Genomic DNA, 20,640 nt, shown 5'->3' on the forward strand with positions numbered 1-20,640 from the left:
TTTTTTTTTTAAAGACCTTGGTATTCACCCTTCGAGTTACAATTGGGACAACTGGGAGAGGGGGAAGAGTTGGAGTGGGATGAAGAACTAGGAGGGGCTCGACAGCTGGAGGTCTAGTCCACTTAGTTTTTGTACTGGAAGGGCTCATCACCAGTTTCATTGAGAAGACACGTGCGGATGAGGGCTTCTGTCACCGAAAAGGGGTCACAGTTGGCAGAGGGGTGACGGTCTTCAAAGTAACCCTTCTTCTCCTGGCCGACAGTCCAGGGAATGCATATGCTGGCGCTACGATTGGCTACACCAGCAGAAAAGTTGTTGATGTTGGAGGTTTCATGGAATCCAGTTAGGTGTCGGGCCTTGTCCAGGCCTCCCTTGGGATCATAGGCACAGATGTGGTACTGGTGTCGCTTGCTTAATTTCTTGATGGCCTCCCCAGTGTATTTCAGACCATACTCCTCCCACATGGCCTTGGTGCTAAAGTTGGTATGGCAGCCTGCACCATTCCAGTTCCCAGGAATGGGCTTAGGATCAAAGGTTGCTATCACTCCAAAGTCTTCACACACACGATGCAAGATGAAACGAGCCACCCAGAGATGATCTCCCATGCTGATTCCTTCACAGGGTCCAATTTGAAATTCTCACTGGGGAGGCATGGTTGGCATTAGTCCCCACAATCCTGACTCCAGCATACAAGCAGGCGCTGTAATGAGCCTCCACGATGTCCCTGCCATAGGTTCTGTCTGCTTCCACACTGCAGTAATATGGAGTCTGAGGCCCCGGGAAGCCATTGGAAGGCCAACCAAAGGGGTGCCCATTTGTCCCCATGAGGGTATATTCCTGCTCCATGCCAAACCAGGGGTGCTGGTTGCTCATCACGTCGATTATCCGTTTACAGGTGTGCCTCAAATTGGTCTCTGCAGGCTTTTGATCGTACTTGAAAACTTCACACAATACCAGCTTGTTGGGATCCTTACGGAAAGGGTCCTTAAACATAGCAGCAGGAACGAGATACATGTCACTGTTGGAGCCTTCAGACTGTAAAGTACTATAGAGCCATCAAAATTCCCCTCAGGCAACTCTTCCACACACTTGGGCTCACTGTCCAGGGTCCAGGTCTTGCAGTGCAGTCCTTCTCCAGTACCATCGATCCAGATACACATGACCTGGACTTTCTCACCCTGAGGCAGGGACATGTACACCTGCTTGATGCCTTTATTTAAGTGGGAACATGCTGAGGTGGTCATGGTGGAAGGTGTTCTGGGTGCCGAGCAGACGGGCCGGTAAAGGTAGGCCGTGAGAGCGAGGTGAGGTGAGGAGAGGAGAGGAGAGGAGGCCTCTGTGCGGCTCACACGCTCCGCTCTTCTCCCACTCTTGACTCTCCCTCATGATTTTTGTTCACACTTTTGAATATTCTAGTATTCAAGAGTTTCTAAGTTTTTTACTCAAACAATTCAGTGACATTCAAAAATTTTCAAAATTATGGAACAATTTGCATAAGAAACAAGGACATTTCTTTTTGCAATATTATTGTCCGTGTACATGGCAAGTATGTATTTCTCTTTGAAAAATTATCTTTTTAAGTTGCATAGTGTGTAACAGTGGAGATAATGCTCCCACGCACTCTCTGAACTAAGATTTAATAAAACATTTCTACCTTCTCCAAAAAAAACTTACCACACAAACAAACCACACACTTATCAAGAAAAGTATGAATAGCACTTACCTTCTCATAGTATAACTTGTGATATGGCATGAACAGCTTTTCTATGCCTTTGCAAATTGTCATACTCCTTTCTAAGTTTTGATTATCTTCTAACATTTCATCCTTTGTACTTTCAATGTTATGACATATCTCTGAGAGGTACTTTAATGTTAAGTTTTTGCTGGCATCACTTCCTCTAACATGAGGTCATCCTTTCCTCATTTATAAGATGATTGTCTTCACTACATTCCTCTCACTTTATATCTAGGGTTTCTTAGAGGGTGGCAGTATCACTCATGGTCAGCTATTTTTTCTATAACTCCATTTACATTAGATTCAAATTTCACCTCAGCATCATCACCCTTTGGATGAATTACTGTTGCCAGGGCAATGGGTTCCTACCCTGATAAAAGAGTAGACTCCTGTAGTTGACAGGTCCACCAGAATCACAAGTGGTGGGGAAGGGGAAGTTTCTCAAATAGACACTAGATATTCATGATAGATTTTGCTCCTATCACACATTGTCATAACACTATTTATAGTGATAGAGGGTTGTATTAGTTCTTTCTCGTGCTGCTATGAAGAAATATCCCAAACTGGGTACTTTATAAAGAGGTTTAATTGACTCACACTCTACATGGCTGGGGAGGCCTCAGGAAATTTACAATCATGGCGGAAGGCACCTCTTCACAGGGCAGCAGGAGAGACAATGAGTGCTGAACGAAGGCGGAAGCCCCTTATAAAACCACCTGATTTTGTGAGAACTCAGTCACTATCACGAGAACAGCACCGGGGTTGGTGGTGGGGTGGTGTGGGAGGGGGACCGCTTCCATGATTCTGTTATCTCCACCTGGTCCCACCCTTGACATGTAGGGATTAGTACAATTCAAGGTGAGATTTGGGTGGGGACACAGAGCCAAACCATAACAAGGATACCACCCCTAAGAGGACAAATCCAATCATCAAATCTTAAGCTCCTTTCTGCACAAATCACCACAATTCTGTTTCTCAAAGAATCTTTCCACCTCCATGGTTCCTAGTCATTATATCCCAGATGATCCTTACCTTCTGATCCACAAAAGAAATGTCCACATGTTCCATGTCTGGACTTACCTGTTCTCTGACTGCAATGGAAACAGGTGATACCTGCCTCTGATCTTTACTTTGTGAACCCTTAAAATTTCCCTCTTGGCATTTCTAGCCTTGATACTTCTGTGCAGGTTTTGGTTCTGCCTACTGTTTTGGTGTTAATGTTTCTTGTTCAAAATATGAAATGAGGACTACCTACTTCAATTTTCATTCAAGGATGAAAAAAAAAAAAGGCCAACCTGCCAACATGGACTAGTGACAATATGCATTGTAAAGAAAATAGAACTATCATCCCTGAAGACTTGGAAAGACATGCTGCTGAAAATGCTTTGACTACAAAAAGCAGACGCACATGTTAGGAACTATGATATCTGCTTAATGTGTTTTCAATAAAATAAATGTGCCTGGTGAAACCCCGTCTCTACAAAAAATACAAAAATTTAGCAGGGCATGCTGGTATGCACCTGTAGTCCCAGCTACTTGGAGGGCTGAGGCAGGAGGATAGCTTGAGCCCAGGAGGTCGAGGCTGCAGTGAGCTGTGATCGTGCCACTGCACTCCAGCCTGGGTGACAAAGTAAGACCCTGTCTCAAAAAAAAAAAAAAAAAAGAAAAGAAAAAAGAAATGTGTCAACCTGGGCAATATAGTGAGACCTGTCTCTACCAAAAAAAAAAAAAAAAATTAGCCAGGCATGGTGGCACACACCTGGTGTCACCATGGTACTCAGGGGGCTGAGGCAGGAGGATCCCTTGAACTTAGGAAGTCGAGGCTGCAGTGAGACATGATTGCACCACTGCACTTCAGCCTAGGTGACAGAGCAAGACTTTGTCTATCAAAAAAAGAAAAAGAAAACAAAGGAAAAAGAGGGAAAAAGAAAAGCAGGTGATCACAGGAAGACATTTAGATGACTGGAAAAAACTAGTAACCCAAATGTGATGTAAATAGAGATGAAGGGAGTGTTAGCTGAGAAAGAATAGATTTCAATGAAACAAAAGTTGTATAAGAAGCAGAACTGACATTAGATTCATGGAAAAATGAGATTCCTGTTGTATAAGGATACAATTGAGAAGTACTTCTGGACTGTAAAAACAAAAACAAAACTAAAACTCCAAAGTAGACATTATAAGAGAAGATGATAGATATAGAGACCAAAGGATGAAAATCAAATGTAGGAATAAAAGACTTTTATTGTAGGAATGGGGAGCAAAACCAACAAAAAAAGAAGTAATAATGCAAGGTATAAGAGAATAAAATGTTCCTGAGTGGAAAAAAAGAGCTTAGATTATATATTGAAGGAACTTACTGTTTTCCAGCAAACTTAACTTTTAATAAATGCTATATCTACCTATATCCTGTTGAGACTTACATTTCCAGGTAAATTTAAACACATTAATTTACCCTGCTATAATGACATAAAATATTTTTTTAAGAAGGAAAAAACTCATGATATTAAAGAAAATGGGAAAGCAGATGGAGGAAGAGGGAGATAACAGTAAATAAAAATTGTTGACAAAATTTTGGAAGCTGAAAAACAGATAGACTAGTAGTAATTGATTTAGGAGACCTGAGAAAGGAAAAGGCTAAATACCTGTGAAGTGACTATACAGGAATAAAGCCAAATAACTCTAAAGGCTCAGGATTTGGTGGCAGCTACCTCTGAAAGTGGGGTTGAAAGTATGAGAACAGACACCTAAATCTCCTCTTCTGCTCCTCACAAACTTTTAAGACTCCTTCTCCCACAAAAGGACAAAGCCTAAAAGTTTATGCTCCAGAAAAATTAATGCAGAGAGACCCTGGACTCACGGGGACCAGGCACAGCTAAGGGTGAGGGTACCGTAGTGAAAGCTGAATGCTCCTTGCTCTCTTTACCTACTGTGCTCTGAGAATACGAGAGCCAGACCTATACCATCTATAGAGGCAGGAGATTGGAGGAGTCTTTTCTACTGCAAAATCCACAAAACCTAAATTATTTGCTCTCTAACTGTGTCAGGGTTTGCTGAACCCTGCTTTAGGCCATAGAAATTAAAGGGTTTTTGAAAACTAAACTTTGCTAAGTTTAATTTTAGAATTTCTTAATTAGTTCTCTTTACATTTTCTGAAGTTTATGGATAATAAAATGATAGCATTTCTAAGCAAAAGATAAAGATTTTGCAGAGTTCTTTAATAATGAATTCAGTGAAACGTATTCTCCTATCAATAGAGTTAAGTTGAATTTTCCAGGATGGGAAAATGAAATCAAGCAATTTCCTCCCATGTTAGGGCATGGTTTTCTTGAATTCATTCCTGTTTGGGGGGTCACTGAGATTTCATATCTGTACATTTATAACTTTACTAAATTTGGGTAATTCTCAGCCATTATATCATCGCATATATTTTCTACACCAATCTTTTTCTCCTCTCCTGGAATTCCACTGACATGAATTTTATCTTTTTGATATTGTCCAAAAAGTCCTCATGATTGTACTCATCTTTTTTTTTCCAATTTTTTTTCTCTGTTTTTCAGATGGAAAATTTCTATTGGTCCAAATTCAAGTTCATGGATTGGTCAGTCATTTCCATTCTGCTCTCAACTGTGTCCAGTAAATATTTTATTTCAGATACTGTATTTTTCAGTTTTAAATTTCCAATAGGTTCCTTTTTATAATTTATATTTCTTTGCTTAGAGCTTCTATATTTCTATTTATTTCAATAGTGTTTACTTTTACCTTCTGGAAGATGCACATAATAGCCACTTTAAGGTATTTGTCTAATAATGTCAACATCTTGGGTTTGACATCTATTGATTATTTTTTCCCTTAAGAATTGGTTACATTTTCTTAATAGGTTGAATCTCAGACATTTTGCATACTAAATTGTGAGACTCTGGGCCTATTTAAGTCCTCTGCAGAATGTTGGTTGTTGTTATTTTAGCAGGAAGTTAACCCTGTTAGGTTTGGATGGAAAGTTCTGTCACTTTCTGTGGGCAGTAGTTCCAAAGACTTCAGTTTTCAAAGAATTTGCTATGCTGTTTGGGTCTGCTCTTTGCATGCACTACTTAGAGGTTAGTCTGGGACATAGGTGATGGGCTATATGGCAGTTCGGCTCTCAAAGCTTTTGCTATGCGTTTTTTTTCATGTGTTCTGAACATACACAGCTTAGTGGTGAGTATGGACTTGTGACAATGCACATGGAAGTTGGGGATCCCTTATCCCCCTCTCTCCTCTGCTGGATTTTCAATACATTCTTTGTTTCTCAGGAACCCCTTTTTACCAGTCCTTTCGTAGAGAGTTGGAGTTTCTCCTAGAGTTGTGGCCACCATAATCATACAGTTCTGTGTGACTGGGTCTACACTCAGGACAAGGTAGTTAGAGAAACGAGAGAGAGAAAAGTAACAGGAGCTCTTCCATCCACCCACACACACTCTTCCCACCTCAGAGGCACTTTTTCCCACAGTTCCTCCTTCCAGAGAAACAGGTTTTCTCTCAGGGTTCTGGGTTTCTGTACCACTGCCTACATGACAGCTCAGCCGTATGACCAGGGCTGGTCTTGGGCATGGTTTGGCAAGGATGAAAAGAGAAAAATAAAACCAAGGATTCTCTCTACACTCTCTAGCTTGCTTGGTCCATCTTTTCCAGACCTATGGCCATGAAAAATGGGATTTTCTCAGTTTTTGCTATCTGTTCCTGCTATATAGTTCCCCAACTCAGGTTGCCTTTGGATCGAAATTGGTAGGTAAAGGAAGAAAACAACCCAGGAAACTCACTGCCTCCATTTGGATTGTTCTTCAGGCTTTGACTTTCCTTCACAGCCAACTGCTACTTCTACTTCTCAGAGTTCTTAGATAGTTGTTTCTTGTATTTTTCCAGAATTTTTGTTACAATCAGTGGGGGAGATAGGCTGCAACTTGGCTAGACATGGGCTGGACAGTTTTTTTTTTTTAATCTTAAGTTTGATAAACAAAAGAGTTCACATAGCAGGCTTGAATTAACTGAAATTTGGAAAATTTCTAGACAAAACTAACTATTCCTATTGTCCTTCCTTTTATGGGTTGAAGGAGCAAATCTCTATGGTACCTAATGGCCATTTTAGAAAACCCCATAGGCCGGGCGCGGTGGCTCACGCCTGTAATCCCGGCACTTTGGGAGGCTGAGGCGGGTGGATCACGACATCAGGAGTTCAAGACCAGCCGGCCAAGATGGTGAAACCACGCCTCTACTAAAAATACAAAAAATTATCCAGGAGTGGTGGCAGGCGCCTGTAATCCCAGCTACTTGGGAGGCTGAGGCAGAGAATTGCTTGAACCCAGGAGGTGGAGGTTGCTGTGAGCCAAGATCACGCCACTGCACTCTAGCCTGGGTGACAGAGAGAGACTCTGTCTCAAAAGAAAAAGAAAAAGAAAAGAAAAGAAAATCCTATAAATGTAGTTTATTCATAAAAGACACCTTTATAGTTTTTTTTTTAAAAAGTCTGACTGACTTTTAGATAGGCAAAATCAAGAATAGCTAGTAATTAGACAAAATAGGCTGGGCATGGTGGCTCATGCCTGTAATCCCAGCACTTTCGGAGGCCAAGGTGGGAAGATCAGTTGAATTCAGGAGTTCAAGACTAGTCTGAGCAACATAATGAGATCTCGTCTTTACTAAAAATCAAAAAAATTAGTCAGGTGTGATGATGTGTGTCTATAGTCCCAGCTATTTGGGAAGCTGAGGCAGGAGGATTGCTTGAGCCTGGGAGATGGAAGCTGTAGTAAGCTATGTTCCTGCCACTGCACTCCAGCCTGGGTGGCAGAATGAGACTCTATCTCAATTGAAAAAAAAAAGAAGACAAGATACAAGTCATATATATCTAAAGATAAATATGCCATTATTTTCTATAGGGTAAACTAAAAGTTAGAGACTCTGAATCATGACAAAACCCCTTAGTCTTTAAATCTATTTCTTTTTATCTCATAACTTAGTAACATAGACTACTATGTAAATACACTTTTAAGTGTTCACAAAAAGAAACCCTAACAGTTTAATAAAGATTTTAGACTTTAAAAACATTTACTTACATATTTTAATTGACAAATAGAAATTATATATGTTTATCATGTGTGTTGTTTTGATATATACATTACGAAATGGCTAATTTGAGCTAATTAACATTTGTACTACCTCACATACTTATTTTGTATGTATGTAGCGAGAACACTTAAAATCTACTCTCTTAGCAATTTTCAAGATCTTTTAGACATTTTTGGCTGCTTATCTGGACTAGTTATTCCTAGAGTGTGCACATAATAACAGAGTGACTTTTATTTCTAAGTTAATTTTTAATGTTTTCCAAGAGAGGGGAAAAAAGGAGGGAAAGGAACAGAACAAAACAGAGGAGATCCTCATTAGCATAGTGGTGAGCAAAAAAAAAAAAAGAGGCAAAACTGGCTTCAGACAAATATGAATACTGTAGAAGACTAATTATATTCCTTCTTCAAGGAGAGGAGAGAAAGCTTAGATGCAGGAAAATCCATTTTCACATATAGACATACAACACAGAGTTATTATAGCTGGTTGAAACAGTAGCTCTGACCTTCCACAATTTTATAAGTGATACAATTTAAAAGCCAGCATTTATTAACTCCTGAAGTACAGAAATGAAGGAGGGGTGTCTTCTACATGAAACAAAACAATCACACCATCTTAATCAGGCAAGATGAAAAACCTCCTTAAAAGGATTTCTTCGGCTGGGCGCGGTGGCTCACGCCTGTAATCCCAGCACTTTGGGAGGCTAAGGCGGGCAGATCACGAGGTCAGAAGATGAGATCCAGACCATCCTAGCTAACACGGTGAAACCCCGTCTCTACCAAAAAACAGAAAAAATTAGCCAGGCGTGGTGGCGGATGCCTGTAGTCCCAGCTACTCGGGAGGCTGAGTCAGGAGAATGGCGTGAACCCGGGAGGCGGAGCTTGCAGTGAGCCGAGATCGCGCCACTGCACTCCAGCCTGGGCGACAGAGCGAGACTCCGTCTCAAAAAAAAAAAAAAGGATTTCTTCTCTTTATGTTCTAAGGTACCTCTCAAAAGAACAAAGCAGTCTCTGTAAATAGTTCACTTAAGTGTTTGCTGCAATTGCAAACGGTCCCTGGTAAAATTGTGACAGACAGAGAAGCATACAAGTTAATGTGACAGTGAGAAACCATACAGGAATTGAGCATTTGGCCTAGATGAGGCTCAGTTTGGGATGAGGCAGAACACGTGAAATGTCAATGGTCCATAGGATGGTGCTTGTCCAGAGCTTGGCCAAAGGCCAGGCTGCCACTGATGACAGGCTAGCTAAACCTCCCAAGTTGGGCAGACAAAACTAAACAAATTAGTCCCCAAAGACACAAAGATAAGATAAGGGAAGAGCCAGGTATAGCGGTGTGCTCTTACAATCCCAGCTGTTTAGGAAGCTTGAGCCTGGGAGTTCGAGGCCAGCCTAGTCAACATAGTGAGACCCCCATCTCTTAAAAAAGAGAAAAAGGAGGCCGGGCATGGTGGCTCACCTGTAATCCCAGCGCTTTGGGAGGCTGAGGCAGGTGGACCACAAGGTCAGGAGTTTGAGACCAGCCTGACCAACATGGTGAAACCCCATCTCTACTAAAAATACAAAAAATTAGCCGGGCATGGTGGCAGGCGCCCTGTAATCCCAGCTACTTGGGAGGCTGAGGCAGGAGAATTGCTTGAACCTGGGAGGTGGAGGTTGGAGTGAGCCAAGATCGCGCCACTGCACTCCAGCCCAGGCAACGACGCGAGACTCTGTCTCAAAAAAAGAAAAAAAAAAAAAAAGAAAAGAAAAAAAGGATGAGGTAAGATAAAATAAGATTGAGAAAGAAGTCCTTATAAGGATTTGAAGTGGTGACCCGAGACAAAGTCTGTCCGTATGGAGGCTTTCTGAAGTCCTCAACCCCTTGTGTACTGGCTTGAGGGACTGTCTTATTGGATCTTTACCTGTCTTCTCCCTATAGATGTTTCCTGTTCCCTTTTCCCAGAGACATGCATGAGTTGCTCCCTTATCTCCTACTGGTCTTTGCTCCAATATCATCTTCTCAGACCTCCCCTTGCCACCTATTAAAAATGACAAATCTTGTTTATACTCTTGACTTAGTCTCTTCTTTATTTTTCTCCATTGTACTTATCACCATCTAACATACTACATATTTTCTCCTATTTGTTTGCTTTCTCTCTCCTTCCACTGGAATGAAAGCTCCCAGAGGGATTTTTTTTTCTGTTTCTGTCTTGACCAGAACAATGCCTTTCACATAAACAAAGGTACCCAATTTAAATTTGAGGGATCAATGAATTATCTATGGCAGTGGCAGTGAAGACAAAAGCCTTAAATGGAGCCTAAAATATCCTTACAACAAGAAGTGCCCCTTCCTCAATTACAAAACATTTGTTTCTGGGGTATGGTATTAGTTCCATAAGCTAGAAGAGAAAACTTACAGCAGGTGAAAACTACTGTGAAGAGGCCGGGCGTGGCAGCTCACGCCTATAATCCCAGCACTTCGGGAGGCCGAGGCGGGCAGATCAGGAGGTCGGGAGTTCGAGACCAGCCTGACCAACATGATGAAGCCCCATCTCTACTAAAAATACAAAAATTAGCCAGGTGTGGTGGCAGGCACCTGTAATCCCAGCTACTTGGGAGGCTGAGGCAGGAGAATTGCTTGAACCCGGGAGGTGGAGGTTGCAGTGAGCCGAGATCATGCCACTGCACTTCAGCCTGGGTGACAGAGCAAGACTCTATCTTGGGGGAAACAAAACAAAACAAAGCAACGAAACAAAAAACAAAAAACCCCAAAACTACAGTGAAGAAAGAAATCAAACTGGAAGGATAAGAAAAAGGGGAAAAAAAACTAAACAAAGACAATCCAAAAAGAGGATTAAATTGGATGAAAGACTGGACCAATGAAAAGAGATAGAGTGCAATGGATGAAAGAAAAGATGGCATTTTGAAGCACTAGCCTTTTACCGATAAATGTTGTATTATAGGAAAGGAGTATCTGTGATCTAAGGGACAATCAATTATCAATTATGTAAAATACTAACTATATGAAACCACACTTCGTCTTCAGAGCAGAGGTTCCCCTTCTAGGTGGCAAAGGGGAAATGTCCCTTTACCTTTAGAAGGGTCTATGAAAATCAACCGACAAAAAGCAGATTAATAGGTGAAAAGGCATACAAGTTTATTAATGTGCATGAGGGAGGGGATTATTAATACAGTAATTATTACTGAATAACCCAGTGTGGTACAGAAATTTACATATCCTTTTTCATGGACAGTAGGAAATAAGGAATGTCAACAATTCCTTTGAGGGGCAGTAAGTCATTAGGGAGAATGAATGGACCCAGGAGTTGGGAGGCCTACGTTAAGGGAAAGTGAGAGGTAGAGCTACACGGGAACAAAGGTTGTCCTACACAGATAAAGTTCCCTGGGTCATCTCTTGGGGCTACCATCAGCAGAACAGATGAAAAATCTGGGTCAGCAAAGTGGCTCACACCTGTAGTCCTAGCCCTTTGGGAGGCCAAGGAGGGAGGATCCCTTGAGGCCAGGAGTTTGGGACCAGCCTGGGCAATATAGTAGACAACCTGTCTCTATGAAAATAAAATAAAAATTAGAAGGGTGGGGTGGTGCTCACCTACAGTGAGCTATAATCACACCACTGCACTCTAGCCTGGACAACAGAGCAAGAGTCTTCTCTTTAAAAACAGTGTGTCTGGGTGTGGTGATGACACCCAATTTCTTCTCTTCTCCAGTGGTTGATCTTTCCTGGTTATTTGAACCCCTATGGAGGGGATTTCAGACAACTGTATTGCATTTCTTTTGGAAACAAAGTTACTTGTTTAGATAAGGAAATTCCAAGAGAGTCCCTCCCTGCACTTTGAGTGGGGGGAATAAAACAGTTAGGGGTTAGGGTTAGGGATCTTGATTCTGAGGCAGCTTTTTTTTTTTTTTTTGAGATGGAGTCTCATTCTGTTGCCCAGGCTAGAGTGCAGTGGCGTGATCTCGGCTCACTGCAAACTCTGCCTCCTGGGTTCAAGCGATTCACCTGGATTCTGAGGCAGCTTTTAAGGCCTCACCATGTCAAAGCATCAGGAAGGAAGCACCATGTCAAAGCACAATGAAACTTAAGATTCCTTAAGATTCCTTTCTGCTGACTCCAAATTTTTAGACAAAACTTTACACCTTTAACCACTTGTAAATTAAAGAATCTCTCAATCCATGTATAACCTGTAAGATCTGCTTCAAGACATCCTGCCTTTCTGGGCTGAACCAATGTATACCCTTCATGTACTGATTTATGACCTTGCCTGTAACTTCTGCCTCCCTAAAATGTATAAAACCAAATTGTAATCCAACTGAGGCAGGCACACTTTCTCAGGACCTCTTGAGACTATGTTACCCAGGCCATGGTCACTCATATTGGCTCAGAATAAACCTCTTTAAAATATTTTCAGAGTCTATTTTTTTCCACTAACAGCCCCAACACCCTCAACAACTTCTCACTTCCTTTCCCCCCTCCCTGTTTCTCCCCTCTAATCCTTCCTGTCTTTCCTTCTCAACCCTCAGGACTGCATGTGCACACACCCACAAAGACCAAAAAATCTGTGTAGAGAAATGCACCCACACAGACGTTTATACCTAGAAACACATATGGTCAGGTTCTGAAGACCCATCTCCACAGTTCATGTCCACGTGACACAGAAAAACATTCCCATGAGGAGATATCCACAACCCCAGTTTCCATACGAAGACAAAATAAAATATAAAACTCAGTTAATTAAGATCAAATATATACAAAATAAAATGCACTCAGAGTAAAATAAATATTTCAGAAATCCTTCTGTTATTTCTGCATGTTATCATTACACAGAGACACCAGCAGTTTATGCATGTTGATTCCTGCATTTTGGATCACTCCCTCTTCCAACTCCACATATTAAAATCCTCTCTCAGCTTCAAGCACCAGCTTGAATGCCATCTTCTACATGAAGCTTTCCCAGATCACTTCAGCCAAAAATAATCTCCCCTTTACAGGAGATTTATATAGCAACTTTATATAATATTTATAAGGAGATTATATACCACATACTCTCAGATACCATATTATTGTATAGATACCTATTATTTCCCACTATGCTGAAAGCATGTAACTTTTAAGTTATCAGAATTCACTTCTACATACTTTTATATCCCCTACAGTGTTTTATTCAACAAATAGGTTTTAATGAACACCACTTTTAGCTAACAGGGAAAAAACTAAAGCACAGGAGAGGAAGGCGGCTTAGATGAAAAATGGGGGTGCTTGGTCTCCTCTGGTAGGAGGTCAGGTTGTGGTCATGCCAGTAGTCTGGTGTTTAGGATTGCCCTCCCTGCCTCTGCAGCTGGTCAGGAGGGTGGAGACTAACGAGGGGAATCAGAACCAGGAGCCAGCTTTCAGCTTTATAGGCAGGCTCCATTTTGTCAAGGTTCTCTGAACCAAGTGGTTTCTTTGGGATGGATCCACTGTAACTAAACTAAAAAGAGACTGAAGCATAAATCAGAATGCTAATTTACTAATTTATAGTGATATATGTAACTCCAATGAACCTGGCCTACTCCCACCTGCTGGTCAGGGCATTCTCTCCTTCTAGGTCTATTTACATTGCAAGTTCTAGGCTACTCAGAAGTGTCTGATGAATGTGTAATCCAGTCAGTGCTGTGAGTGCATAAACTAGAAAACCTAGAAGAGATGAATAAATTCCTGGAAAAATACAACCCTCCTAGCTCAAATCAGAAAGAATTAGATACCCTGAACAGGCCACTAACAAGCAGTGAGATTGAAATGGTAACTTAAAAATTACCAACAAAAAAATGTCCAAGACCAGACAGATTCACAGCAGAATTCTACCAAACATTCAAAGAAGAATTGGTACCAATCCTTTTGACACTATTCCACAAGACAGAGAAAGAAGGAACCCTCCCTAATTCATTCTATGAAGCTGGCATCACTCTAAGACCAAAACCAGGAAAGGACATAACCAAAAAAGAAAACTACAGACCGATATCCTTGATGAGTATAGATGCTAAAATCCTTAACAAAATACTAGCTAACCAAATCCAACAACACATCAAAAAGATAATCCACCATGCTCAAGTGGGTTTCATACTAGGGATGCAGGGATGGTTTAACATATGCAAGTCAATAAATGTGATATATCACATAAACAGATTTAAAAACAAAAGTCACATGATCATCTCAATAGATGCAGAAAAAGCATTCGACAAAATCCAGCATCCTTTATGATTAAAACTCTAAGCGAAATCGGCATACAAGGGACATACCTTAATGTAATAAAAGCCATCCATGACAAACCCACAGCCAAAATAATACTGAATGGGGAAAGGTTGAAAGTATTCCCTCTGAGAAGGGGAATAAGACAAGGATGCCTACTCTCACCACTCCTCTTCAACATAGTACTGGAAGTCCTAGCCAGAGCAATCAGACAAGAGGAAGAAATAAAGGGCATCCAAATCAGTAAAGAGGAAGTCAAACTGTCACTGTTTGGTGACAATATGATCGTCTACCTTGAAAACCCTTCACCGTTGGCTGACGATATAATCGTCTACCCTAAAAACCCTAAAGACTCCTCCAGAAAGCTCCTAGAATTGATAAAGTAATTCAGCAAAGTTTCCAGATACAAGATTAATGTACACAAATCAGTAACGCTTCTGTACACCAACAGTGACCAAGCGGAGAATCAAATCAAGAACTCAACCTCCCTTACAATAGCTGAAAAAAAATAAAAATAAAATACTTAGGAATATACCTAACCAAGGAGTCAAAAGTCTTCTGCAAGGAAAACTACAGAACACTGCTGAAAGAAATCATAGATGACACAAACAAATGGAAACACATCAATCTCATGGATGGGTAGAATCAATATTGTGAAAATGGCCATACTGCCAAAAGGGTCATGAGTGGAACAATCTCAGGTGCTAGTGTCACTGGGCTGTGACAACCTAATGCCTTTCCTGCAGTTGGGGGACACACATGATGAGAAGAACTAGGTGTGTACCAGGATGACACTGGAGGCCTTTGGATCCGGTCTTGCTCTTTGGTTCCTGTTTTTAAAAAATTTACTTTATTTCATTTCATTTTATTTTTGAAATAGGGTTTAGCTCTGTAGCTTGGGCTGGAATGCAGTGGCACAGCAAGGAATACAGCTCGCTGCAGCTGGAATACAGCTCGCTGCAGTTTCAGCCTCTTGGGCTCAAGTGATTCTCCTGCCTCAGCCTCCTGAGTAGCTAGGGCTACAGGAGCATGCCACCATGCGCAGCTAATTTTTTATTTTTTGTAGAGATGGGGTCTTGTTGTGTTGCCAGGCTGGTTTTGAACTCCTAGCCTCAAGTGTCCTCCTGACTTGGCCACCCGGGCTCCTATCTTAAAATTTCTTTTATTACTGTCCTTCTTTTAAAAAACTACTGGATATGGGAATAGTCTGCAATTTCAAACAGCTTATTTATAATCATTCTGAGTATTTATATCCTCTTAACTTGAATGAAATGGAGGTAGCAAGGACCTTAGTGGAGTTTAGAATCAACCTTTTTATCTATTTCTAAGTTGCTGTGATGGGCTAGTTATTTTACTTCTTGGTGATTCAGTTTCCTCTTGTATAACGTGGGATAACAATACCTGGGTCTGGCTGGTGGTAAGCACTGAATGAGGTGAGGCGTATAACAGGCCTGGCACTGGGTAATGCTGCTCAGTCAGGGTTAATTCCCCTTTCTTCCTTGTGTTCCTGAATTCTTTGACCTTTATTTATAGTTCATTGTCTAGGTTAGCTCATCGCCAGAGATGGCCAAACTCACCTATTATATGAGGACTTTTCATAATATTATCCACAGAGATTTGCTGACACCCTATTAACCACCTCCCCTCCCCAAGAAAGCTCTTTTCTTTTTCTTAATTGAAATCTGTCATAAATAGGAATAAAATTTCAGAACATTTAGAAACATTTTAAATGGTGAAAAAGATGCAGGTACTGAAAACATTTTTGAAATCATGACTAAAATTTCATTTCATTTATTTATTTTTATTTTTTTGAGACAGGGTCTTACTCTGTCGCCCAGGCTGGAGTGCAATGGTGTGATCATGGTTCACTGTAGCCTTGACCTCCCAGGTTCAAAAGGTCTTCCCACCTCAGCCTCCTGAGTTGCGTACCTGGGACTACAGATGCATGCCACCACGTCTGGCTAATTTTATAATTTTTTGTAGAGATGGGGTCCCATTATGTTGCCCAGGCTGGTCTTGAACTCCTGGGCTCAAGTCATCCTCCTGCCTCATCCTCCCAAAGTGTTGAGATTACAGGCATGAACCATCATGCCCAGTCTAAAATTTCATTTTTATAGGAGTTTCTTTTAGATGCACTATTGAGGCAGATGGAAATGTAATTATTTTGTTTGGTTGAGTAGTAACTATCAGTAATATTTAATAGGATAATACATTTTATATAAGAATAAGAATACAAATTCATTTTTACAATCATAGTAACATATTTTCAAGGTATAAATAAAATTTAATCATTTTGATTATAAGATCTTCATGTGTATATTATTAAATCAAAAGCATTTCTACAGGTTTATTTATGCATGACTCTGTCTTCTGAGTTTTTACTTTATTAGTAAGGTATTTGAAAACATTTTTGGAAGATTCTGTTTTTAATTATCTTTTTACTAGGGAAAATTTCAAATAACATACCTCCATGTACCTGTCACCCAACTTCAAATTAATATTTTTTAACAATCTTGTTTCTTCTTTACCCCCACACTAGTTACCTCCTCGTTTTGAAGTAAATTCCAGATATCAGAAATTTATACCATTAAATATTTGAGTATGCATCTAAACATATTCAAGCTTTTACAGTGACAGAGCTACCATTACTAAGCCTAGAAAGTTCAAAATAGTTTCTTCATATCATCAAATACCCAATCAGTGCTTACATTCCCTTGATTGGCTTATAAATTTATTTTTATTTTCTCGAACTCCTGATATCAGATGATCTACCTGCCTCGGCCTCCCAAAGTGCTGGGATTACAGGCATGAGCCACCACCCCTGGCCAGTCACCACGCCCGACCCCCTATTTTTATTTTCTATAATTTGTTTGTTGGAATCAGAATACAAATACAGCCCACAAACTTCAAGTAGTTGAAATGTCTCTTAATGCTCTTTTAATACATAGATTCTGCTCCATTGCTTTAACTTTTCTCCTTATAATTTTTTGGTGGAAGAAACTAGATCCTTTGTCCATAGTCCTGATTCTGCTGATTGCATCCCTGTGGTCTACCATGTTTGTTTGCCCTCTGTATTTCCTACCAATTATATGTTGCTGAATTTGATTTGCTAAAATGTTAAGAACTTTTGCATTCATGTTCATGAAGAATGTTGGTCTCTAGTTTTCTATTCTTGTAATGTCTTTGGATTTGGTATCAAGGCAATCCTGGCTTCAAACAATGAATTGAGAAGTATTCTCTTCTCTTTAAATTTTTGAAAGAATTTATGTAGAATTGGTATTATTTCATCCTCAAATATTTGTTAGAATTCACTAGTGAAGAAATATGGTCATAAAGAAATAAGAGTTTTCTTGACAAGAATTTTTTTGAGACAAGATTTAAACTACAAATGCAATTTCTTTAAATGGATATAAGGCCATTCAGGTTATCTATTTCTTCTTAAGTTTTGATAGTTTGTGTCTTTCAAATAATTTGTCCGTCTTAGTCCATTTGGTGCTGTTATTACAGAATACCACAGAGTGGTAATTTATAAAGAGAGAATTTATTCTGTCACCGTTCTGGAGGCTGGGAAGTTACCAGCATTTGATGAGGGCTTCCTTGCTGTGTCCTCACATGCAAGAAGGGCAGAAAAGCAGAAGAGAGAGAACCCACTCCTGCAAACCGTTTTTATAGTGGTATTAATCCACTCTGTTCTCATGACCTAAAACACCTCCCAAAAGGCCCCACCTCCCAAAAATGTTACATTGGGGATTAAGTTCCCAACACATAAAGTTTGGAAGGAACACATTCAAACCATAGCAGTCCATTTCATCTAAGTTGTCCATTTATAGACATTAAAATTTTCACATTATTATTGTTATTGAGACACGGTCTTACTCTGTCACCTAGGCTGGAGTGCAGTGGTGATATCTCAGCTCACTGCAACCTCCACCTCCCAGGCTCAAGCAATCCTCCCACCTCAGCCTCCTGAGTAGCTGAGACTACAGGTGCACACCACCATGTCCGGCTAACTTTTCTAGTTTTTGTAGATATGGAGTTTTGCCATGTTGCCCAGGCTGGTCTCGAACTCTTGAGCTCAAGTGATCCACCCACCTCAGCCTCCCAAAGTGCTGGGATTACAGGCATGAGCCACTGTGCTTGGCCTTCACATTAATTGATTGTCCTTTAAATGTCTTTGGAATTTTGGTGAGTCACCTCTCTCATTCTCAATATTGGTCATTGGTCTTCTCTCTTTTTTCCCAAAGTTCCTATGACTTTTTAAAACATGAAGGACCCTGGCCTTGCTGAGGCTTCCACCTCAGAGTGATGGTGTTTCGCTTGGCATAAATTGTATTCAAATTTCTTAACCAGGCTTCCTGAGTTCCCCACGGTGTCCATAAGTGGAGTCAATGCCTCTGAAATTCAATCAAATTTTGAGTGTGAGGGGAGGGACATAGTTTCATCAGAGTCTCAAATACAAACCCATAGCTGAGTGCCTTCTTGCTTAAAGGTTATTTTTGATACTTATTTAATATAGAGGTTGCTGGACTCTGCATCTAGAGATTCCGATTCATCAGTCTGGAGTGAAACTAGGAAATCTATATTTTTAACAAACTCCCGAGTGATTCTGATATAAGGCTGGGATTGAGAGCCCACTGGAGAAGATAACCTTTGAAAACTCCTGTCAGGGTAGAGATGTCACAGGACTAGGCATATTGGGTGGGCATGTGCTGCCCTCTAGTGTCTCTGGCTGCCATCTACCGTTACTCCCCACAATCCCGCACTGGGTAGTAATCCGCTGTGTGAGCTCTGGTGGTTTTGCTGCCTGACACTACTCTGGGGCTTCCTGCCCAACTCCCTGGAAATTCTAGCTCTTAGGCATTAACAAAGGTGCTCATCTATAAAAGTGTTGCCACTGAGTTGCAGCAACTATGCATCTCTGTCCCCGGCACCTTGGTATATTTGAGATGTTCACTAGTATTTTCTGAGTATGAGACACAGCAAAGCTCTTTCGTAAGGCTTGTGTGGAGGGACAAGTCTCACATCAGTGGCATGTCAGTCACATGTTTCTTTACAAGGCGATAGGACCCATGGGTACGTATGAATTGGTAGCCATGAACAGTTCCTTGAAGAAATTCTATTGCAATCATTGTGGCTCTGCAGCATTATAATGAAAGCAGGGTCTGGCTTAAAGCAAGTTTTCTAGAAACAAATGAAGAAGAATCCTTGATAGTTGTGCAGCCCTCCAGTGTCCACAGAGGCTTTTCGTGTACTTCATCTCCCTCGTTTGCTGTTCGCTCTCAACCACGAGGCAGGAAAGGCAAATGTGATGATCCATGCCCACATCGTGAGAAATGCCAGGCTTAGCTGTGATCATTACATGAATGAGCCCTTGTTTAGGAAGACACTGATCCCACTGTCCTGTCCACACAAGTACCCTTGTCGATGAGCCCCAAACCAGTAAATAAACCTATGCTAAAGGCCTAATCTACAAAAAGGCATGAGACCATTTTTGGCTCAGCCCTTGGCTCTAATTCCTCAGCTCTGAGGCAGAGGAGCAAGGGCCAGGCGAATTGCTGGAGTGGAGTTTTCAGTAGATGGTTTTAATGGCTTGGTGGGAGGGCAGAGGCTGTGGGTTATCTGTGAAGTAAGTAGTGCACTGGCAGAAGCAGGTGCAGGACTTGCAGATGTGGTGATTCTGCTGGGTGCAAGACGTCAGGCTAATGGGTGACAAAACTGTTACAGCTGCATAGAGGGTGGCAACAGCTGGTTAAGTAGGAGTAATAAAAGTAATGAAGGATCCAGGCTACTTTGCAGGTATGTTGATGACCTGCTACTAAAAAGCTGACTCAAGCTGCCTTTTAATTGATTTTTGTTAACCTTTCATTCAGTGCTCTTTGTTTGAAAAAGTCTTCTCATTCCTGTATTATGGAATTTGCAAGTTCAGGGCAGATGTTGAAATAGCTCAAATTCATCCCATTTTCCGGTAGGACTCTTCTTAAATTATCCTTAATATGAAGATCTAGTTTCCTTTTGTAGGTATAAGAAGGACATTTAAGAAAAATGTTCACTAATGCAAATCAAAACCGCAATGTGACACCGCCTTACTCCTGCAAGAATGGCCATAATCAAAAAATAAAAAAACAGTAGATGTTGGCATGGATGTGGCACTGCTGGTGGGAATGCAAACTAGTACAACCACTATGGAAAACAGTGTGAAGATTCCTTAAAGAACTAAAAGTAGAACTACCATTTGATCCAGCAATCCCACTACTGGGTATCTACTTGGAGGAAACGAAGCCATTATTCGAAAAAGATACTTGCACATGCACGTTTATAGCAGCACAATTTGCAATTGCAAAAACGTAGAACCAACCCAAATGCCCATCAGTCAATGAGTGGGTAAAGAAACTGTGGCATATATATATGATGGAATACTACTCAGCCATAAAAAGGAATGAATTAACAGCATTTGCAGTGACCTGGCTGAGATTGGAGACTATTATTTTAAGCAAAGTAACTCAGGAATGGAAAGCTAAACATCATATGTTCTCACTGATACGTTGGAGCTAAGCTATGAGGATGCAAAGGCATAAGAACGA

At 40.8% G+C, this 20,640-nt stretch overlaps 1 protein-coding gene and 1 pseudogene across 2 annotated transcripts in view; both read right to left on the reverse strand.

Annotated features, from left to right (window-relative positions):
* Positions 1 to 20,640, reverse strand: part of PHF24 (PHD finger protein 24) — a 183,268-nt gene that overhangs the window by 63,078 nt on the left and 99,550 nt on the right. The window lies entirely within an intron of this gene.
* LOC101134025 (glutamine synthetase-like) lies at positions 32 to 1,442 on the reverse strand (annotated as a pseudogene).

The sequence above is a fragment of the Gorilla gorilla genome, chromosome 13, assembly GCF_029281585.2.
Source record: "Gorilla gorilla gorilla isolate KB3781 chromosome 13, NHGRI_mGorGor1-v2.1_pri, whole genome shotgun sequence".
In the NCBI taxonomy this organism is placed as follows: domain Eukaryota; kingdom Metazoa; phylum Chordata; class Mammalia; order Primates; family Hominidae; genus Gorilla; species Gorilla gorilla.